Source organism: Herpailurus yagouaroundi, unplaced genomic scaffold, assembly GCF_014898765.1.
Source record: "Herpailurus yagouaroundi ecotype Mexico unplaced genomic scaffold, PumYag 250, whole genome shotgun sequence".
NCBI classification, from domain to species: Eukaryota; Metazoa; Chordata; class Mammalia; order Carnivora; family Felidae; genus Herpailurus; species Herpailurus yagouaroundi.
In genome coordinates this window covers 20800508-20820657 of record NW_024412467.1, presented here as the reverse complement: position 1 = coordinate 20820657, position 20150 = coordinate 20800508, and the positions used below count along the sequence as shown (strand labels likewise).

Here is a 20150-nt window from a genome sequence, read left to right as displayed (position 1 = left end):
TTAAAAGTGCTGCTCCAGGGATCACACGAATGATGAGAAAGCAAAGTAGCTTGTTTACTGATATGTGGAAAGTTTTAGCGGCTTGGATAGAAGATCAAACCAGCTACAACATTCCCTTAGACCAAATGCTAATCCAGACCAAGGCCCTAACTCTCTTCAATTCTGTGAAGGGGAGAGAGACGTGGAAGCTGCTAAAGAAAAGTTTGAAGCTAGAAGGGGTTCACGAAGTTTAAGGGAAGAATCCATATTTGTAATATCAAAGTGCAAGGTAAAGCAGCAGGGCTAATGTAGAAACTGTAGCTGGTTATCTAGAAGATATAGCTAGCTAAGATAATTCATGAAGGTGGCTGCATTAAACAGCAGGTGTTCAACGTAGACCAAACAGCCTTCTATTAGAAGATGTCATCTAGGACTTTCATAGTAGGAGAGGAGAAGTCAGTGCCTGACCTCAAAGCTTTAAAGGACAGACTGACTCTCCTGTCAGGGTATAAAGCAGCTGGTGACTTCAAGTTGAAGTCAGTGCTCATTCGCCATTCCAAAATCCTAGGGCCCTTAAGAATTATGTTAAACTATTCTGCCTGTGCCCTGTAAATGGAACAACAAAGCCTGGATGGTAGCACATCTGTTTACAACATGATTTAACTGAATATTTTAAGCCCACTGTTGAGACCTACTGCTCAGAAAAAAGAAAACAAACAAAAGATTCCCCTTAAAATATTCCTGCTTGTTGGCAGTGCACCTGGTCAGCCAAGACATCAGTTGGAGATGTACAACATGATGTTGTTTTCATGCCTGCTGACACAGCATCCATTCTCCAGCCCATGGATCAAGGAGTAACTTCAACTTTCAAGTTTTATTATTTAACAAATACATATTGTAAGGCTAGAACTGCCATAAAGAGTGATTCCTCTGATGGTTCTAAGCAAAGTCAATTGAAAACCTTCAGGAACAGATTCACCATTTTCCATGCCATTAAGAAAATTGGTGACTGATGGGAGGAGGTCAAGATACCAACATGAATAGGAGTTTGGAAGAAGTTGATTCTCATCCTCGTGGATGACTTTGAGGGGTTCAGGACTTTATTGGGGCAAGTGACTACATTTGGGGTGGAAACAGCCAGAGAACTAGAATTAGAAGTGGAGCCTGAGGATGTGACTGCACTGCTGCCATCTTGTGATCAAAGTTGAACGGATGAGGAGCTGCTTGTTACAGATGAGCAAAGAAAGTGGGTTCCTGGTGACGATGCCGTGAAGGCTGTTGGAATGCAACAGAAGATTTAGAATATTACATAAGTTAGTTGATAAATGCAGTGCCAGGGTTTGAAAGGATGGTCTCCAATTTGAAAGAAATTCTATTGCGGGTAAAATGCTACCAAACAGCGTTACAAGCCACAGAGAAATTGTTCCTGAGGGGAGGACTCAGTAATACAACTCATTTACAATTTCTTACAATTTAAGAAATTGCCGTAGGGGCGCTTGGGTGGCTCAGTAGGTTAAGTGTCAGACTTCGTCCTAGGTCATGATCTCGTGGTTAAGGGGTTCAAGCCCCACGTCGGGAACTGTGCTGGCAGGTCAGAGCCTGGAGCCTGCTTCAGATTCTGTGTCTCCCTCTCTCTCTCTCTGCCCCTCCCCCACTCATGCTCTCTCGCTCTGTCTCTGTCTCTCTCTCAAAAATAAAAATTAAAAATAAAAAAAAGAATTGTCGTAGCCACCCCATCCTTCAGCAACCGCCACCCTGATCAGTCAGCAGCCAGCAACATGGAGGCAAGATCCTCCACCAGTAAAGAGATTACAACTTGATGAAAGGTCAGATGATGGTCAACGCTTTTTAGTAATAAACGTGTTTTTAAAATAGTTATGCACATTGTTTTTCAGGAATGATGCTATTGCATACCTAATAGATGCCAGTAAATATAGCTTTTATATGCACTAGGAAAAATTAATTTGACTCATTTTATTATGATATTCACTTCATTGTGATGGTCTGGAACTGAACTCACAATATCTTTGAAACAACGCTATAATCTAGTAAAATTATCCTGCAGAAGTGACAGAAGAGTGCAGAAGAGTTTCTCAAAAATTGAAGGAACTTTTCACTAGTAAATCTGTCTGGCAGGAAGTGTTAAAAAAAGTTCTTCAGAGAGAAGGGAAATGATACAGGTCAGAAACTTGGATCTACATAAAGAAAGGAGGAGTGTCAGAGAAGGAATAAGTCCAGGGGCTTCTTGCTTCCCTCTCCTGAGGCACTGGTGCCATGCCTGGCACCCAGTATCCATGCCCACACCCATGCTGAATAATACAGACATGGAATTTTATGACTTGTTAGTTTTAAAAAGGGTGAATTTCTCAACTTGCAGCTTCAGTCTCTATGCTTAAAAATTACTGAAATGGACATAGCAGGATCTCTGGCTCATGGAAGAGTAGAACCTCCAAAGACTCTGGGCAAAAGTGCAAAGAACAAATAAATACCAAATAAATACCAAAACAAAATAAATACCAAAAGTCTTGTTCCCTTCAGCTCTGTGTATGTTAATCATGCACCTTATTGTCTCTTGTGTAACAGAATTTTTTTTTTTTTTAATATTTTTTTTTATTTCAACGTTCATTCATCTTTGGGACAGAGAGAGACAGAGCATGAACGAGGGAGGGGCAGAGAGAGAGGGAGACACAGAATCGGAAACAGGCTCCAGGCTCCGAGCCATCAGCCCAGAGCCCGACGCGGGGCTCGAACTCACGGACCGTGAGATCGTGACCTGGCTGAAGTCGGACGCTTAACCGACTGCGCCACCCAGGTGCCCCCAGAAATTTTTGTTATATAGTATCACTCTGCCAGTGGTATCATTTTGAGGTGAATCTCTCAGACCTTAAAGGAAAAGGAATTGAACATACTAAGTGTAGACATACGAGCTCTTTTTTTTTTTTTTTTTTTCAACGTTCATTTATTTTTGGGACAGAGACAGAGCATGAACGGGCGAGGGGCAGAGAGAGAGGGAGACACAGAATCGGAAACAGGCTCCAGGCTCTGAGCCATCAGCCCAGAGCCCGACGCGGGGCTCGAACTCACGGACCGCAAGATCGTGACCTGGCTGAAGTCGGACGCTTAACCGACTGCGCCACCCAGGCGCCCCGACATACGAGCTCTTTAAAAGACATGTTATTGTAGCTTTCCAAACTAGAAATGAAAAGGCCACTGAAGCATCTTATATGTTTTAAATTTTCGTAAGTTGCTATTGATGGCTATCAACCACATAAAAAAAATCTCTTGGGGTAATCCCCCTCTCTTTCTTAAAAAAAATTTGTCTTGAGACAAATGTGAGAAAGCACTGTGGATTATTCCCGGTAGTGAATGGTGCATTTCTTGCTATGACCTCATAAGGAACCATTGTTAGGGAACTTCATGCACCTGTAGGAGTCCATGGTTGGCCCTAAGGTTTTTGGTTCTTTTACCCAGGAAGCTGAGTTTTGGTGACCTGAGGGATGTTGACCACAGTTAGCTTTTTTCCTGTTTGGCTTTTTGTCTTTTTTGTTTATTCTTTTTATTTATTTTCTTTTAAATTATTTCCTTTTTTTAAAAATTATTTTACTTTCATTTGTCCTCATTCTTTTTTCTTTATTTTTCTTTTATTTTTGAAGTCTCTTATTTTTTTTCTTTCTTATGTTTTTCTATGTTTTTCTTTTTTATTGATTTAAAATTTTTTAGTATTGTTGTTATTATTATTAGTGTAGTTAGCAAGTTACCATGCTGCAGGGTTTTGCACCATCTGTACTGATGAAGACATTCGTATTGACAGCAGCTTCTTACGACTATTGGCCAGGCAGCTTCACCAAGGTCATGTTGACTCAGCATATTATGGGACAAAGGTGGCTGTGAATATCATTAATAGATTCCGGCAGAGATTTTCTAGCCTCCAGAGACTATTCCTTGAAGTCTGAAACATGAAGGTCTCGAATTATCCTAATAATGTGAAACTGTTTGACATGATCTTGATCCAGGACCATTCTACCTGGTCAGGGTGTCTACTAGTGGAGGAGAGATATTTGATTACTTGGTGGACCACGGCTACATGAGAAAGAGGCTTGTAGCACATTTTCTAGACAGTGTCCATGTACAGTGCTACCACCAGAAGAGTGTTGTCCACAGGGACTTAGAGCCAGAGAACTTGCTTTTTGTTGTTGACCTTAATGTCGAGGTTGTGGACTTTGGCTTTGGTAATGTGTTCACCATCGTGAATGCATAAGCTGAATACTTCTTGTGGCAGACCTTCTTATTCTCTGGAATTTTTTTGGAGTCATAATTATGATGCCCCCTAGGTGGATATTTGGAGCATTGGAATCATCCTTTTTTTATTATGGTCACCAGTTTCCTACATTTTGAGGGATTGGAATTCAAAGACCTGTGGGTTTAGGTATTGGATGGAGTATATGACTTTTCTTTCCTCATGCCCATAGAGAGTGAAAGCCTGCTTAAGAAATTCCTGATCTACAACCACAGTGACAGAGACATTTTACAGGAAATTATGAGGGATTCATGGATAGACATGGGCCCTGAAGAGGAACTGAGGCCTTCCATTGAGCCACTCCCTGACTACAAGGATCCCTGGCAGTCTGAATCGATGCTGTCCATGGGCTACAAGTGGGAAGAGATCCACGACTCAATGATAGGCCTGAGGCATGAAGAATTAAAGACCATCTGCTGGCTTTGGACTACTAAGACACCCCAGCTGGAGGGCACTCTGTCACTGTGAAGTCCCTGCCTACGGCTGATCCCAAGAACAGTGTTGTCTTTCCCCATCCCGTGTGGTGGAGACAAGTGTCTCTGTCAACCTAAGCAGCAGAGTGCTGTCATTCCCACCTTTACTTTGTTCTCTAAGACAGAAAATCAGTGGCATGAGGACCAGGAGCCTGTGTGGAAGGCCAGCAGAACAGCCAAGGTGACTGTAAGTCCCAACCTGGTCAGGAGATGAAGACTACCATTTGAACAAAACTCTCCCACATTGTCCCTGTCGTCTTCTCATTCCCCCTACAATGCCAGCAATGGTGGTGGAGCCCTAGGTGGCTCCAACTTTCTCCAGCTGTATGCATGTGGCCTGGCCACCTCAGGGGACTTTGTCCAGTGGAGGATGGAAGTGTGCCAAGTGCTGTGGGGTCTGTCTGTTGGGTTCGAGCTATTTGGCATTTTTAAGGCATTCAAAACCATTGTGGCAAAAATAACTGTGATGCTGCAATTTATGGGATTTCCAGGGCCCCCCTGTGGAGTGGAGAGGCCAGTCTCTCTACTCACACCTGGTGAAAGTTCAGAGACTAGACTGTACCTGGAACCTTCCTCCTTTCTCCTTCTCCTCTCCCTCCATTCTTCTGTGTTTGTGGGGAGGGGAGATGGTTTTGTAAAATAAACACTATTATAACGGGTAAGCATTTAATATCTTCCTGATTGGCTTTTGATGATGGACTATGGGAGGTGATTACTGATTTGAATGGATCTCGTGTGTGTTTGTCTTAGTGTAGCATTGCCACTGCCTTTAGCAGACTGTATAATGGTATTAACACTAACAAGTGACAGTAGCATTTACTGTTTTCAAAGACTTTCTCTGCCTTTCTAATTCATTTTAGCTACAGATCCCCATTTAGCTAATTGGCAAGTGAATGCTGAGGGAGGGTAAGCAGCTTGATGATAACGTGGAGCAGGTGAGGGCAGAGATCATGTCCTGAGCTAGTGTTCTCTACTAGGTGCTCTGTGGCTCCCATGGGCCAGATGTGGGGTCAGGAGACTCCCAGGTTTTGACATGCTTTTGAGTTTTGATATACTTATCTCTTAAATGAATAATTCAGTCATATGAGGGATGAGACAACCAGCCATTTTGTATAGCACTTTTCAGAGTTTCTTGTGAATTAATTTGTCTGCAGTCCTTGAAGCAGGACATGGTCCTGAGTACAAATTCTTCCTTGAAAATGTGAAAGAAAAATGAAACTGCCCAGAGTGCTAGAAACACTAAGGGGTGTATTGAACCCTATTTATAGGAGGGATGGTGCCTTGTAGGCCCTTTGGCATGAAGCTGGCCACCTTGGTGTGACAGCTTTTGGAGGGGCCTCATCCAGGTCTTCTTCTCTTCTCCTGCCTCACATTAAATCCTTACGAGCTAGAGAGCAAACGTGGACTGATGACTTCAGGCTGAATATCTGTTGTATATTTTAAGTTCACTTGTTGAGTTGGAAGAGCCTCTCTTCCTAGCCCAATCCTTTTCTATTAATGTACTAAGTAATGTATGCAAGTACTTAATGTTTTGACTCCTGAGGGGATGTTAGAAGCCATAATAATATTATCAATAATATTTGTCAAACAAATGTATATATTGGGCAGCTACCATGTGCCCCAATAGTACAGGAGGTAGAGAGGTGAGCTCACATCTCCATGCCCAGGGTTCAGCCACAGTGGCAGACCATCTGAGCTGCAGTGTGCTTCTGCCCTCTCAGACCATCCCCAGGCATTTAGGGTGGGACCTGAGCTGCTTCTGGTCAGACTGCTTAGTGAGGCCACTGAAGAATTAAGGAAAGTCCCTGGATTGAAAATTTAGTGGTAGGTTTTTGGCATGTCCTTTTCCTAAGGTGCAATCTTTTTTGGCATGGGCCTTCTTGAATATGACTGGCATGGTGCCTGGCACATAACAGCATTCACCAAATAACGTTTTTCTCTTTTCTCTGCAATGTAGATACAAAAAAAAAGAAGTCCAGAGTATTTCAGAAGAGAGCTAGAGCACTGTGTATAGCTAAGATGTATCAGGAATGTTTTCCGGATGAGGCTGTTATGAGGCAAGAATTAAAGCATAGGGTCATTTATTCACCTGATGCTATAGTCTACCTAGCATATTTCAAGTGTTGCTGTGAAATGAGAATATAACAGTCACAAGTTACAAACACAGGTGTTTGCAATCTGGTGAGTCAGACAAATGTTCATTAAGTAATCATGTAAATAAACATAAATTTACGTGGGAAGCAATCTAAATATCCCATGGGAAAATGATGAAATAAATTGTAATTTGTTTTTTTGACTTAATATAATGTAGCCATTGATATTGTTTCAACAACTTGTAAAATGATTGCAGTAACTTACGTTGGGTATTTAAAAAGAGATATAAGATAGTCCCTACTTTTTTTTTTAAATGTTTATTTTTGACAGAGAGAGAGAGAGAGAGGGAGACAGAGCATGAGCGGGGGAGGGGCAGAGAGAGAGGGAGACACAGAATCTGAAGCAGGCTCTAGGCTCTGAGCTGTCAGCACAGAGCCTAATGCAGGACTCGAACTCACAGACCGCGAGATCATGACCTGAGCCTAAGTCAGAGGCTCCACCGACTGAGCCACCCAGTCGTCCCAGTATAATCCCTACTTTGTAAAAACAATACATGTTTGCCTATGCATAGGAAAGCTGATTATACAACACATTGAACAGTGGGTATTCCTAGTGATATCATTGTGGAGCATAGAGCATGTTCTCATTAAAAAGGACTGTTGTTGCCAGAAAGTGAGCAGATTGGTTTTTCCATTGTTTGAATTCACAATTAGATGATTTGCATGCTTTAAATGAGGAACTAAAGCTTTAACTGGTATTCTTTCTTGGTTGTTTTGGTTTGGTTTTGATGGTGAGGGGGGAAGTAAGCTAAAATGTCACTGAGGACTCCTGCTGAGTGGGTTCTGGTGGAAACTGTCTTCTGGTGCTTTCCCTGGAGATGTGAGGTCCAGGAACGGAGTCTCTCTCAGTGCTACCCCTGCAGGACTCACCTTCCTTGGTCTTCTGTGGGTCTTGCTTTGCTTTGGGTTTTGTCTCTATTGGAAGATAAAAAAAATTTGTATCCAGAGGGCAAGTCCCAGAAATGCTTCCAGAGATGATGGTGGGAGTTTGATTTCCTTTGTTATTAGTCAGTATTTGGGTTGTTTTGGGTTAGTTCCATTATTTTATAAGCAAAAGCTTCCATCTTCTCTAATCCCTATCAGAAATTATAATTTTGTTGGAAAGTTGGGGTGTTACTACTTTTATTAGCTTAAGACAACAATAATTCTGTGTTTCTAAATGGGTCTTTTGTTTTGCTTTGTTTTGTTTTTTAAAGCATCTGTGTGTTTTTTAGTTGAAAATTAAAAGTATGATAGAGGTACTGATGATATACTCACAGGATTAGATTATGGCATATAATTTAATTATCATAAGATGTGAAAATTCTAGAAAGTTTTCCTCTGATTTGTAATGTTTTCCTTGTAAAGAAAATTTTTCTTTACGTTCTATTACTTATTTCAAACACCTCCTGAGTCATTAAAGTGATATAGTTCTGATGGATAGAATAGCATTTCTGCAACCTTCCATGCCATCTTGGATTTGCCCTGCTCTGCACAATAGAGGTACCAAGGCTTGGCCTTATGAGGGTAGAGTTCTTTTTCTATAACGGTTTAAGAGATGGTCAAAAGACCTCCTGCTACTTTCCTTATACGCAAAATTACATAAGTAGCAAGTTATACTTTTAAGTCTTACAGACTTTTCATCCTGAGTCTCTTGAAATATGAACATCTAGGATGGAGAGCAGTGGTCATCCAGAGTCTTGCCGGGATTTCCTGTCAGTCACCCGGAGGACAGAGCGGAATGACCAGGCTGGGGAAGGTCTCGTTACTGCTGGGCCTTAGGGAGGAGCAGGGAAGAAGCTCCTCACCGAGGACTTTGCACGGCTGACTCTGGTTCTGCAGTGACGGCAGCTCCTATTGTACCGGGCTGTGAAATTATTCAGAAAAGAGTGGGGATGATGCATATACATTTTACCTGATTGAAACTAATAGGCAACTTCCTTCTGGGATTTGCTCTCTATGCCAATTAATTTATAATCCGTTCTACTTTCTCTTCCCTTACCTGCCAATCACTGCTCTTTTTAGTGGTAACCGCAGGGAAGAGACTAGGATTTTCTACCAAGGTGTGTGTTACAGCTCCCTCCACTGTTGTATGAACATGCGGGCCCTGTCACCTCTCAGACATCATCCCTTCCCGTTCTTAGTTCTTGGGCTGCTACTCGCACCTTTTGTGAACATACTGGTGAAGGAGCGGTTGAGCCATTTTGGTGGAGCGAATTTCCATTGACCAGTGTATGAGGAGGGCACGCTCAGGGACCCCAAAAATAGGTATATGATACACTGCGTGCAAACAGTGCTAGAGGAAACCTAGCTGTTTCTCTAACAATTCAGCGTGACGAATGATGGAATCTACCTTTCCTCTGTCTCTCTGGGCTTGGCTCGCGGCCCCCGAGGTGCAGCCCTGCTTCTGGGAGGACGGGCGCTAAGGTTGCCGCGTGCAGTTGACAGGGAATCAGACTGACTTTCCACCGAGAATGGACCACAGATTTTCTGTGTCACTTCCCTGCCTCCTCAGACTGTCATGTGGAGAGACATGCCATTCTGCTGCAGGAAGGCGTTTGTTAGCAAGCCCCTGCAAACATCTGGTTCCTTGTACCTCCCATGCATCCCGCAGGTGCAGATTGCGAGAAATCTGAGCATTGTTCAAAAATGGCTTTTACTTTTAAAATGTTTCTTTTAATTTTGTCAAGTCTTTTTATATTAAAAAGAGTGTTTCTCTGTTGCTTTTCTGTTCCCTAGATATATGGCATATCAGTTCCTCTGGCTATTTCATCCCCCTGTAAGCTGGCAGCTCTGGTGGGTATTTTAAAGTCTGTAGGGTTTTTTTTTTTCCCTTTTGACAAAGGGGAGAGGAATTGCTGGCATACTGCGTGCCAGAGCGCTGAAGCAAATCTATTTCCAGCTTGAATATAGCAGCTAAAGAAATTTCCAGAGTGGTGCATTATTTATTTTTCTTCCCTGATGCTAAGTCTCATAATGGGGATGCTGAGTGCGGTCCTCTTTGTCGTTCAGCAGCAATCAGGGATTGGCATGATTGCACCTGCTTTTTTCTGCCTCCCTGCGTGGGCACCTGTTTCAGCGGTGTCCAGCCTCCAAACTTCAGGAGCAAGGGATCTCTAAGTTGCTGAAGAATAGGAGCCACAAGCATTTCTGGTGGTTTATCAGATGTAGCATAATTTTCCAGCTCAAACAACAGGTTCTTAAAACCAAGTATCAGAAATATTTTGCATGTACTTGCAGTCTAGCCATGAAAAAATTTCCCACTTGTTTAGGAAGGCCGTATGATTTTTACTCAGTGATCAAATTTTTCAAATGTTTTTTTAATCACCATAAAAAAGAATGATTTGTAAATGACTATGTCCAATGCATGCAATGTATGTGATGGACAAATTAGTTACAAAACAATCATTACTGTAGTATTAAAAATGGCAAGCATTGTCAGTTTAAAAACACAGTAGTTTAATAAAAATATGGGAACCTTTTAAACACCACTAAAAATAAATGAGTGTAAAAGGATACATTTTGAAGCATTAATTGGGAAATTTGAAAATAACATTCCTAATACCCAATGTTAGGGAGGAAGTGTTGAGGTGCATTTACAGGTACAGTGTTTTTATTAGGCTATGTGTCTATATGGTTTTACAATGTAGAATATGCATACACATTATTTGCTCTGAAAATTACCTATCTTACCTTTATATGACTGGAGCAACTCCAAAGGTGGTTGGTCAGGCTCCTTTAGTTTGGCATTATTTCAAGTGACCATCAGTGAAGCGTTTACTCTGCCGTGTAACTCCCTGTAATCAGGACTTAAGCTGAGCCTCAGGGCAAGCCCAAGTCACTGTAGGGATATTTATTCTAGACAGAGTGATCACAGATTCTAGGGCAGGGCCCTGACATGTTCTCAGGAGGAACACTTTTCATTTCCCTCAATTGTTAGCATTTGGCACAGGACCATCCTGGTGAGTCTTCAGAGGAAGCCTTGCCCGCATGGCTGCTGACCCCAGGGCTCCAATGGCTGCTTTGAGATCCTCCTGGAGGTCCTTATCAAGGACAGGCCAGGTTTCCCCCCTCTCCTAACTGGCACCAACAGGGACTAGAGATTGGCCAGGCCTGGGGCTGCTGAGCAAATTTCCAGGTTCCTCCCTTTTCACTCCTTTTCTGCCACCTTTGTTAAGGCTTTGTGTTCTGGGGTCAATGGCCTTGTCACTCTTCTCTCTCTAGAAACTTGGGTAGAGAACATAGCTACATGGGAGACCCCAAGTGAGCCACACGGCACAGGGCACAGTGTTTGCTCTGAGCATCACTGCATCTCCACCTGCAAGTGCCATCAGATGCTCAGAGTTGGGGAGCATGCAGTTGGGGTGTGGACTGTTCTTTCTCAAGAGGCAGTATTTTGTTATCAGTGACTTATTGATAGACCTTTTATGTTAATTTACATGTCAGCCTCATACTATCTGTAGATACTCTTCTATGAATTTAACTAGTTAGTGCAGCTGGCCACTATGGTAGCCAGACCTGGTATTAAGGGCATTACACACAGGAAATACTGACAAGACTGAAAACAGAGTCATGAAAATGGTAAATCAGCCCAGGCCCCTCACAGATGCACCTTCTCCTTAGCCTGGTTCCTTATGCTGGGGTGATAGCGCATTTAACACTCCCGAGGGAGGGGCACCTGGACGGCTCAGTTGGTCAAGTGTCTGACTTTGGCTCAGGTCATGATCTCACGGTTCTGCAGTTTGAGCCCCGCATCAGGCTCTGTGCTGACAGCTCAGAGCCTGGAGCCTACTTCAGATTCTGGGTCTCTGTCTCTCTCTGCCCCTCCCCTGCTCTCACTCTGTCTCTCTCAAAAGTAAATAATAAACATTTAAAAATTTGTAACACTGTCAAGGGAGATCGTGGCTTTCTAGTGTTCAGCTGAGTTAACTCCCTCCGTGGAAAAACAAGGAAAAAAATTTTTTTTTTACTTTCTTTCTTTTAATCAGCACTGTGCTAATGGTGCCAGTTATTATTTCACAGTTTTTCCGTTATTTGTTATGAAATCTCCATAGTTTGTGAAGCTGGTTGGTGAAGAGAAGAACACAGAAAAGGTCACATTGTGGATGGTGAAGATCACCCACAGGGTTTGCAGTGTGCAGCCTGCGTCCCTGCATGCCGTTTAGCTCTGAGTTGACCTTTTCCTCCTTTTCTCCTTTCTTACTTTTCATTCTGGCGTCAGCCTGCAGTCTGCTTCACTTGAGAATAGAAAACTGGGAGGACGGGCAGGGGACAGCTACACCTGCACCGCCCCTTGCCTTGTGTTGATTCTCACTTTATGGGTGTTGATACTATTCTGGGCTTTACTGAAACATACTGACTCCTGGTTTGTACATCTGATTTTTAGTAGCAGACTGGGAAATTTTATCCCCTTCAGAGATCAGGCAGGGTATAGAACGGATTTGTTCTTAAATGGTAAAAAGAGTCTTTCAGATTCATGCTGGTCTTTGCAAATCACCTAAAAATAGTGATCTTAGTATTGTTAGATCTTAAAATAACTAAACGTGTAACTTTTATTTTTGTTGCTGGTAAATGAGACTTCCATTTTTACTACATTTCAGGATAGGCCAGAATTAAATATCCCCTTCTCCTCAAGTTATAAGAAAATAAATTGGGAAGAGTCTACCTATCATTATGTAGGAAGTTACTTTAATTATAGCAGGAGGCTGCTTAGTCTTTCTCACTGACATCCTTACCATCCATCCACTGTGAGCTTAGATATTTGAGAAATTGGTCTAGAGAATAATAGTGTGGTTTTGCAGAGTGGTCCTTTTGCTCTGTTAGTTTTGAGCATGAATGATGTGAAGGTAGGATGCCCCCCTCTTTATCATTAGGATCCCGTGTTAGCCTCTTCATTGGCAATATCATGTTATGAAACATTAACATCTTAGGATTCAGGAGACCCAGGTTCTGACTGAACTGTGTTGTGAAGAACTCCCATAGGACTGTGGGGGAATGTCTGCCTCGATTTCCTAAGCCAGGCACTCTGGTCTGTCACACCTCTGTCTACAGGTGTTGATTACTCTTACTTTGTCATTTTGAAGTGTAAATGATGCTAGAATATTTTAGGTGTCTTGGTGCCTTCTATTTTATTCCTTTTGGCTTTTAAGATACGACATGCATTTTGTTAGGAATTATCCTGTAATAAGAACAACTCAGTAAGTTCTTAGTTGTTGTAAGAACAGCTTCTGAGCCATTTCAGTTGTGAACACCTTACACTGCAGCTCCGAGGCCTAGAATGATGAGCCCAGTTCTGTGTTTTAAACAGCTCTTCTTTCCCCACTAGTGTTTCTTTTATAAACCTTACCAAGCCATCTGTTGTGGTGGAGGGCAGCCATGGTCAAATTCACCATTCCTGGCCTTGAACTGAGGGAGTGTCTTGTCAGAGAAGTTAGAGGGAGGGAACACCTCTGGTGCTACTTCCTTCAGGGCTGCAAGATCAGAGCACACCTTTGCAAAATGGTCCTGCTTTATGTGTGCGAAGATTTTGGGGTGCTAGAGTACCATGTTTCAGCTACACCATAGCCTCATGGATTTTCACCCACTCTCGTAAACCTTGTTGCTTTAAAACATGTGGGGCTGCCATCCAACTTGTAATGAAGTTGATAGAATGTATTTCTTTTGTAAATTGAAGTCCACGACCTGGTGCAGTATTTTTAAAATTTGATAGCCTATTGATTTCCACAATCATTCATGTGTGTTACGTTATTCAGTTTCTCCACACATTAGAATGATGGTTCAAAATCAAGAATGAACAACAACAAAAAGCAAAAAGAATGTGAGTGAAATCTAGAATGAACTCACCGTTGTCTCTTGACTGTAATTTTTGTCCTTCCATGTTTGATGTGCCTGTGAGCTGACTTCACTCATAAAATTTTGATACCAAATGTGTCCTTTGCTTGTTCCTCCCCCACCCCCCATATTAAACACTTTTCCAGCTCTTCAGATACTGACTGTGTATCCGACAATTAAATTTGGTTCTGTACTAGCTACCCAGATTTAGGTCAGTCCCCACAGGGAGAGGACCCAATCCCACCAGACCCCCACCTCCCCCCAACCCCTGTAGATGCTGGTCACCTTTCCAGGTTGCTACCCATGCTTCTCACCAACCAGCTTGAATCTTAGGTTCCCATTAACCCCCTCCTCAGATTCAATAATTTGCTAGATTGGCTCACAGAACCCAGGAAATCACCTTACTTACTATTACTGCCTTATTATAAAGGATACAACTGAGGAACAGCTAAATGGAAGAGAAGCATAGTAGAGTGGATGGCGACAGTAGAGTGTTGGGCAGCACATTTCAGAGCGTGCCATCTTCCAACACCTAAGTGTATTCACTAACTTTGAATGTTTTCTGAACCCCACTGTTGAGGATTAAAAAATATTTTTTAATGTTTATTTTTCATATATATGTGTGTGTGTGTGTGTGTGTGTGTGTGTGTGTGTGTATGTGTAGAGAGAGAGACAGAGACAGAGACAGAGAGACAGCACAAGTGGGGGAAGGGCAGGGATACAGGGAGACACAGAATCTGAAGCAGGCTCCAGGCTCTGAGCTGTCAGCACAGACCCTGATGCAGGGCTTGAACCCATGATCCACGAAATCATGACCTGAGCCGAAGTCAGAAGCTTAACCAGTTGAGCCATCTAGGCACCCCTTTTTTAATTTTAATGTTTATTTTTGAGAGTGTGAGAGAGGGATTTTTTTAATGGGTGTTTTATTATGTAAGTATAATTACAACAAATATAGGGATATTATGTATTAGGAAAAAAATCAGAAATGTGGCATCAAAGAAATTTCATGTTCATTAACAGACCCTTTTGGATTATGCCTCCAGTCTCCCCTAGAGATATAGTCATTCCTTCTATTCTCTCGGGTAGATTTGGATGTTTGCTACCAGTATTTATGCAAGTATTTATTTGAACATACCTTGTAACTTCTAGAAGACCTTGCAAATGTTTGCATTATTGTAGTAGACGTTTGGTCAATATTTGTTGATTTATAATCTTATCCCAAATATTTTTTAGACTTACATCTTATGAACTCTGAAGTTTCCAGGCTTTATACTTAGATAGTCTTCAGATAGAAGATTTCATTATCTCTCTTATTTTGCTTGGCTGAATTCACCATGGTCTTTCTCACTTATGTTTATAGACTAATGAATTTTAGTTTTAAAATGCTTTGTATTTAGATATTCATAATGAGAGATTCACCAGATCCCTGTTTCACATCTTCTAGGAGCATTGAAATGTCACTGCTTCCCCCATGTCCAGCCTGCTGTGTTATACTTGTTATACCTCTTGGGATTCTATGGCCACACAGAAGGGCTCAAAAAATAGTGTTCTGGTGGCTGGGATTTCCTCTTATCTGACCCCAAAGCTTATTCATCTCTATTTCTCTTTGGAATGTTAGGACCAGTAATGGAATATTAAGGGTTAGATACAAGGAAGGAGATAGATATAAAGAGGATTAGGGATTAGCTGGCCTAGGATGCACAGTATGGTTGTTAATGGGTCATAGTAGGGTTGAGTCTAAAGGAACCATGAGATCAAAATTTACAGAATTGGACCATGAAACCAGATGTGGGAAATATTCTAAAATGATCAAGGCAAATTTCAGAGAATGCTGCTTCTTAGGGTCTAGTACCCTTCTGTCTATAATCATTGGTCTTAAGGGAAGTATTACTCTGAATCCGTAGTCTGACATTACCTATGTAATTTATGACCTCAGAGAGGATTTGTGTGAGGAGTATGTATGATTTAGTGAAACTAATCTACAATTTTTCCAGCCCTTATGTACCAGCTACTCCGAAATGACTTTAAATACATTACTCCATTTAGTTTTCACAGAAGCTCTATGAAATGGATTTCTTCATTCCCATTTTTTATAAAAGACACTAGAACCCTGGGAGGTCACATGATTTGCTCACATTCCAGGTTAGATTTGGAGAGTCCTGGAGCCAGGATTGAAACCCAGGACTGTGTCACTCTGGTGATTTGTGATGGATACTGATCACCTGGTATGTAGCAGGCACTGGGCCAGGTACTGGAAATACAAAGACAAATTCAACTGTGCTCACTTCAAGGAAGACAACATATCATCTTCATCAGAATGCTAAGGAGATTCCAAAATGACTTAATTAAAAGCACTGCATAAATGCATGTCATTCTATTAGCTTGGCAATGGTTTCCTGCCAATATATGAGTGCTGAGAATCAATAGGAAGAAGTATATGGTTATAAAAAAATGAGCAGAGCTATAGAAAGGCTAATTGAAAGCATGGAATGTTAAGAAACTCATAGATTTATTTATGTGAAGTTTGGAAGATGCTATTCTAGCAGTTTCTGGCTAGTTTTGATGATTGATGATATCCCTAAAGTAGCTGAGCTACTCAGATTAACTTAAGTGGCTTTATTTAAAACCCTGCTTTCTCAGAGATCCTTACTTTTAATGCACCCAGAGGTATATACCTGTGTTATGTAGGGTATAAGCCATTTTCGAATCAGAGGAAATGGAGAAAACAAGGTCAATATCACATGGTTTCAACACTGTTCGTCAGTATATTACCCATGATATTGTGCCAGTGCAGTTATGAGACTGTGGGAAGGGCAAGTGGGGTGAATGCTCATGTGGGAAGATGATTAGATTTAGACAATGGATGAATTACATTAAAAACATATTGGTTCAGTATTAAGGACTATAAAAGAACAGATACTAGGAATTTGCTTTTATTTAGCAAAATGAATAATTCTTAGGTTTATAGATCAAATCAAGAATGTTATGCTAATACTGTTTTATATGACCTTGGATTTATTCAGAATGCTTTCTTTTTGTATTGGTAATTTCTAAAATGTACCATTCTTCTTTTTGAATTGTCTGGATATTCTTTATCACCATTACTTTTTTTTTTTTACTGCTTTCATGGAATTATGTCAGTGAAATTAGGGGAAACTAAAAGATGTGCTTAGGAGCAGTCAGTATTTAAGTGGTTCTATATATTTTGGTTTTACTTGAAATAGGCAAGAAGAAAAAGAAAAGCGTGTAAAGCTCACTCATTGTGTGTGAGACACCCAGCTAGATTCTATGTGTAGATTCTGTGTGTGTGTGTGTTTGTGTGTGTGTATGTTTAAATATCATCTATACCCATACAGATATATAGATCTCATTTCATAGCATTTATTACCATTTTTCAGATGAGGTTTTGTGATATTAAATGACTTGCTAGTTAAGGTGGGTGTAGATTTGAACCCAGGACTTTTACTTTCAAAACCCCTGTTTTTGCTGGAGTTTGCTGCTGATTTGAAATGACTGAATTGCAGTTACCAGCAAGATTATAAAACACAGAGTGATGAAGTTATAGCATCAGGTTTGATTTACTTTTTTTTTGATCAACATGATCATATTAAGATATTTTCAAGAGAGTCCTATAGTGAAATCTATAAAATGTGTAAGGAAAGTCCTGCCTCACTAGGTTTTGAACCTTGTTTAAAGGATATAATCACCTGGAACCTTTCTTAATTGCTGGTCTGCATTTATTGTTGAATTTTAGAAGTTGTTTTTGGCCAATGTTTCTTGTAAAACTGCTGTTTGGCTTTTGCTTGGCTTCCCGTGTCTGACTGGCCTGTTGGTATTTCAAGCAATCCCTAGCCAGATATTAGACCAGTAGCATACAACATTAAGTATCTGTTGTAACTTTGAACTCTGATTTGACTTTTCTTGTGTGTATACCATCTGCTGCCTTTTCTCTATACTTTTTTGGCTGTCTGAACTTGACTTATTATGGAATAACCAGTCGGAGTCTCACCTCTTCCATGAATGCATTACCAGGCATTGTCTGCATTTGCTGTTCCTCCTCATGTACATCTGCAGGACCTGATGGCTCTTCTCCTGTTAATCATGTGTTCTTTTATAAGCGTATTTCTGTGTTTCACTGTGAATACTGTGATGTTCCAGCTTCATATATTTTAAACTCTTTGATTTCGTGGATGGTGATTTTTTATTTTCTTATTTATTTATTTATTTATTTATTTATTTATATTTATTTATTTTTTATATAATTTATTATCAAATTGGTTTCCATACAACACTCAGTGCTCATCCATCCCTACAGGTGCCCTCCTCAATGCTCATCACCCACTTTCCCCTCTCCACCCCCATCAACCCTCAGTTTGTTCTCTGTATTTAAGAGTCTCTTATGGTTTGCCTCCTTTCTTCTCTAACTTTTTTCTTTTCCCCCCTTCTATGGTCTTCTGTTAAGCCATGCTTATCCTGTGGTAATGTGGAACCCTTGTCCTTTGCCATCTATCTGTATATTAAGATTAGGGTCTGATATTGCTCTTTTATGATTTTTATGATGATGTAATGATTTCTCTGAAGTCGATGGACCTAAATTTGGTTTCTAAGTCATGTGACCATTTGTTGCCATTTGACCTGTGAGAACAGTGGTTCCCTAGCATATGTGACTGTACTCTAGCAAGATGTATTTGTCCAAAATTGCTACTTCCAAATCAGTGTCCTCACTTCATGGGTTTTTGCTGCTTTAAGTGACTCATACGTTTATAAGTTCCATTTCCATTTCATTTCTGCCCCCATCTTATCCTTTGTTATAACCTAGGCCAGAAAGGGAAACAAGTACTCTCCTAGAAACTGTATAGAGGGCAAGTAGGAATGACAAATCAACAGATGCCAGAGAAAGATCCATAGTTAACCAGCAGGATAATCATGTGCAGGTGTTTTGTGTTGACATTTCTTCTTAAGAGTGTTGAAGCTTTCTGGTTTGCTAGACTCTATTTATAAATGTGTTTTTTTTTCTTTGTGTCTTGACTTACATACTGATGTTATTTTTTGACCAGTATTGAAATTTAGAATTGATTTAATTAAATGAACAGATATCATTCAGATAAAAGATTTCAAACTGTTTCTTATGAGCAAATATTCTTAGGTAAAACTAAACATGTTATGAACAATTAGTGATTATAATGTAAATCCTTTTTAAAAATACTTTAGCATTGGAGAAAAAAATTACTTTACCAATGCTATTAGGTGAAATAAAATTACATCATGTGATTCATTGTGTAGAAATATCATGAATGAGTTTTTCACTATTCTACAGGTTAAGTTTGGGAGAAATTGTAATTAGAGAACGTAATATTTATCAAAGTAGAAAGTAAAACAAATTAACATTTGATATGCAAACAATAACCTTGTTTTTATTTAGTTGTACTGTCAAATAGTAAGCATTAGTGCTTAAGTGTACAACAAGCCTAGTAGATAGTGGATATTTGTGCATTCAAGTCCATTCTTTTTATAGCCTTGGGGCAGGCATTTTACATTTTACAGAGACAAGAGAGACGAGATTTTATTGTTCACACTGTGCTGTACCTCAGAGGTGCTACCCCCCACTAGTGCAAACTTGGAGAAACACTGCACCTATTTCTTCTGCACAGAGCTCTGGTATGACTTAATATGAAAAATTACAGAGGCTTGAATGTATTTGAACCATTAATTTTCAACTTTTTTCCGATTGTGTTTTATTTTTATTTTTCAGATACTGTCTCCTTTGGGATTAAAACAGACTAAAAGGTAAGGTTGCTTTTTGTAAGAAAGCTCAGAGTGGAGGAAAAAAATCTTAGTTCTAAATATATCATTCTAGAGTTTTAAAATAAAACAGTTTTTTCTCTGGAAGAACAAAGACATGGAAGGCTGATGGTTTTTTAAAAGTCTCAGAGACTTTACTTCATACCAGTGTAACTGAAAGCTGAGTCTTTTCAAGCTCTTCCTAGGATCAAAGATATTTCTTCACATATGTGGGAACTCATAACTCTATGGGCAAATAAACTATTTTCAAAAGCCCAGATTTGTTTTTGAAATAAAATGTATGCTTTTGTTTTCCAGATCTATATTTAAAATGATGTAAACAACTATTTATATGGCATAGAATGTTGAAAAGACCATCAGCATTTCAAAGAGCTGACATTCTGTCCCAGAGCCCTAGTAAATAGTGGCTGGCTGTGTCATTCACTGCAAAGATTTTCCCCATTTTCTTTTTTAAACTTTCAAATTTTCTGATGGTTACAAACATCAGCAGTCTTAAATTTTCATATGGTCAAACTTATGTGTCTTCCATTCATTTATTTCATTTACTTCTTTTGTATAACAGTCATTCTTAACCCCAGATCAGTTAAAAAATTACCAATATTTCTTCTGTTTTTGTTTGTTTTCTTTTGTTTTTAA

At 40.3% G+C, this 20150-nt stretch overlaps 1 protein-coding gene across 22 annotated transcripts in view; it reads left to right on the top strand.

The window, feature by feature from the left end:
- The window catches only part of FARS2 (phenylalanyl-tRNA synthetase 2, mitochondrial), a 621462-nt gene that overhangs the window by 73964 nt on the left and 527348 nt on the right, over window positions 1-20150 (top strand). For 17 of the 22 annotated variants that reach the window (XR_005786117.1, XR_005786118.1, XM_040460421.1 and 14 more), the window contains exon 3: window positions 19465-19499. The exons of 2 other annotated variants lie outside the window; for them this stretch is intronic. The gene's annotated coding sequence lies outside the window, so the exon portion shown is untranslated. Of the gene's footprint in view, window positions 1-9620; window positions 9678-19464; window positions 19500-20150 lie in introns of all 22 variants that reach the window. 3 more of the 22 variants (XM_040460416.1, XM_040460413.1, XM_040460412.1) reach the window with 1 other exon arrangement.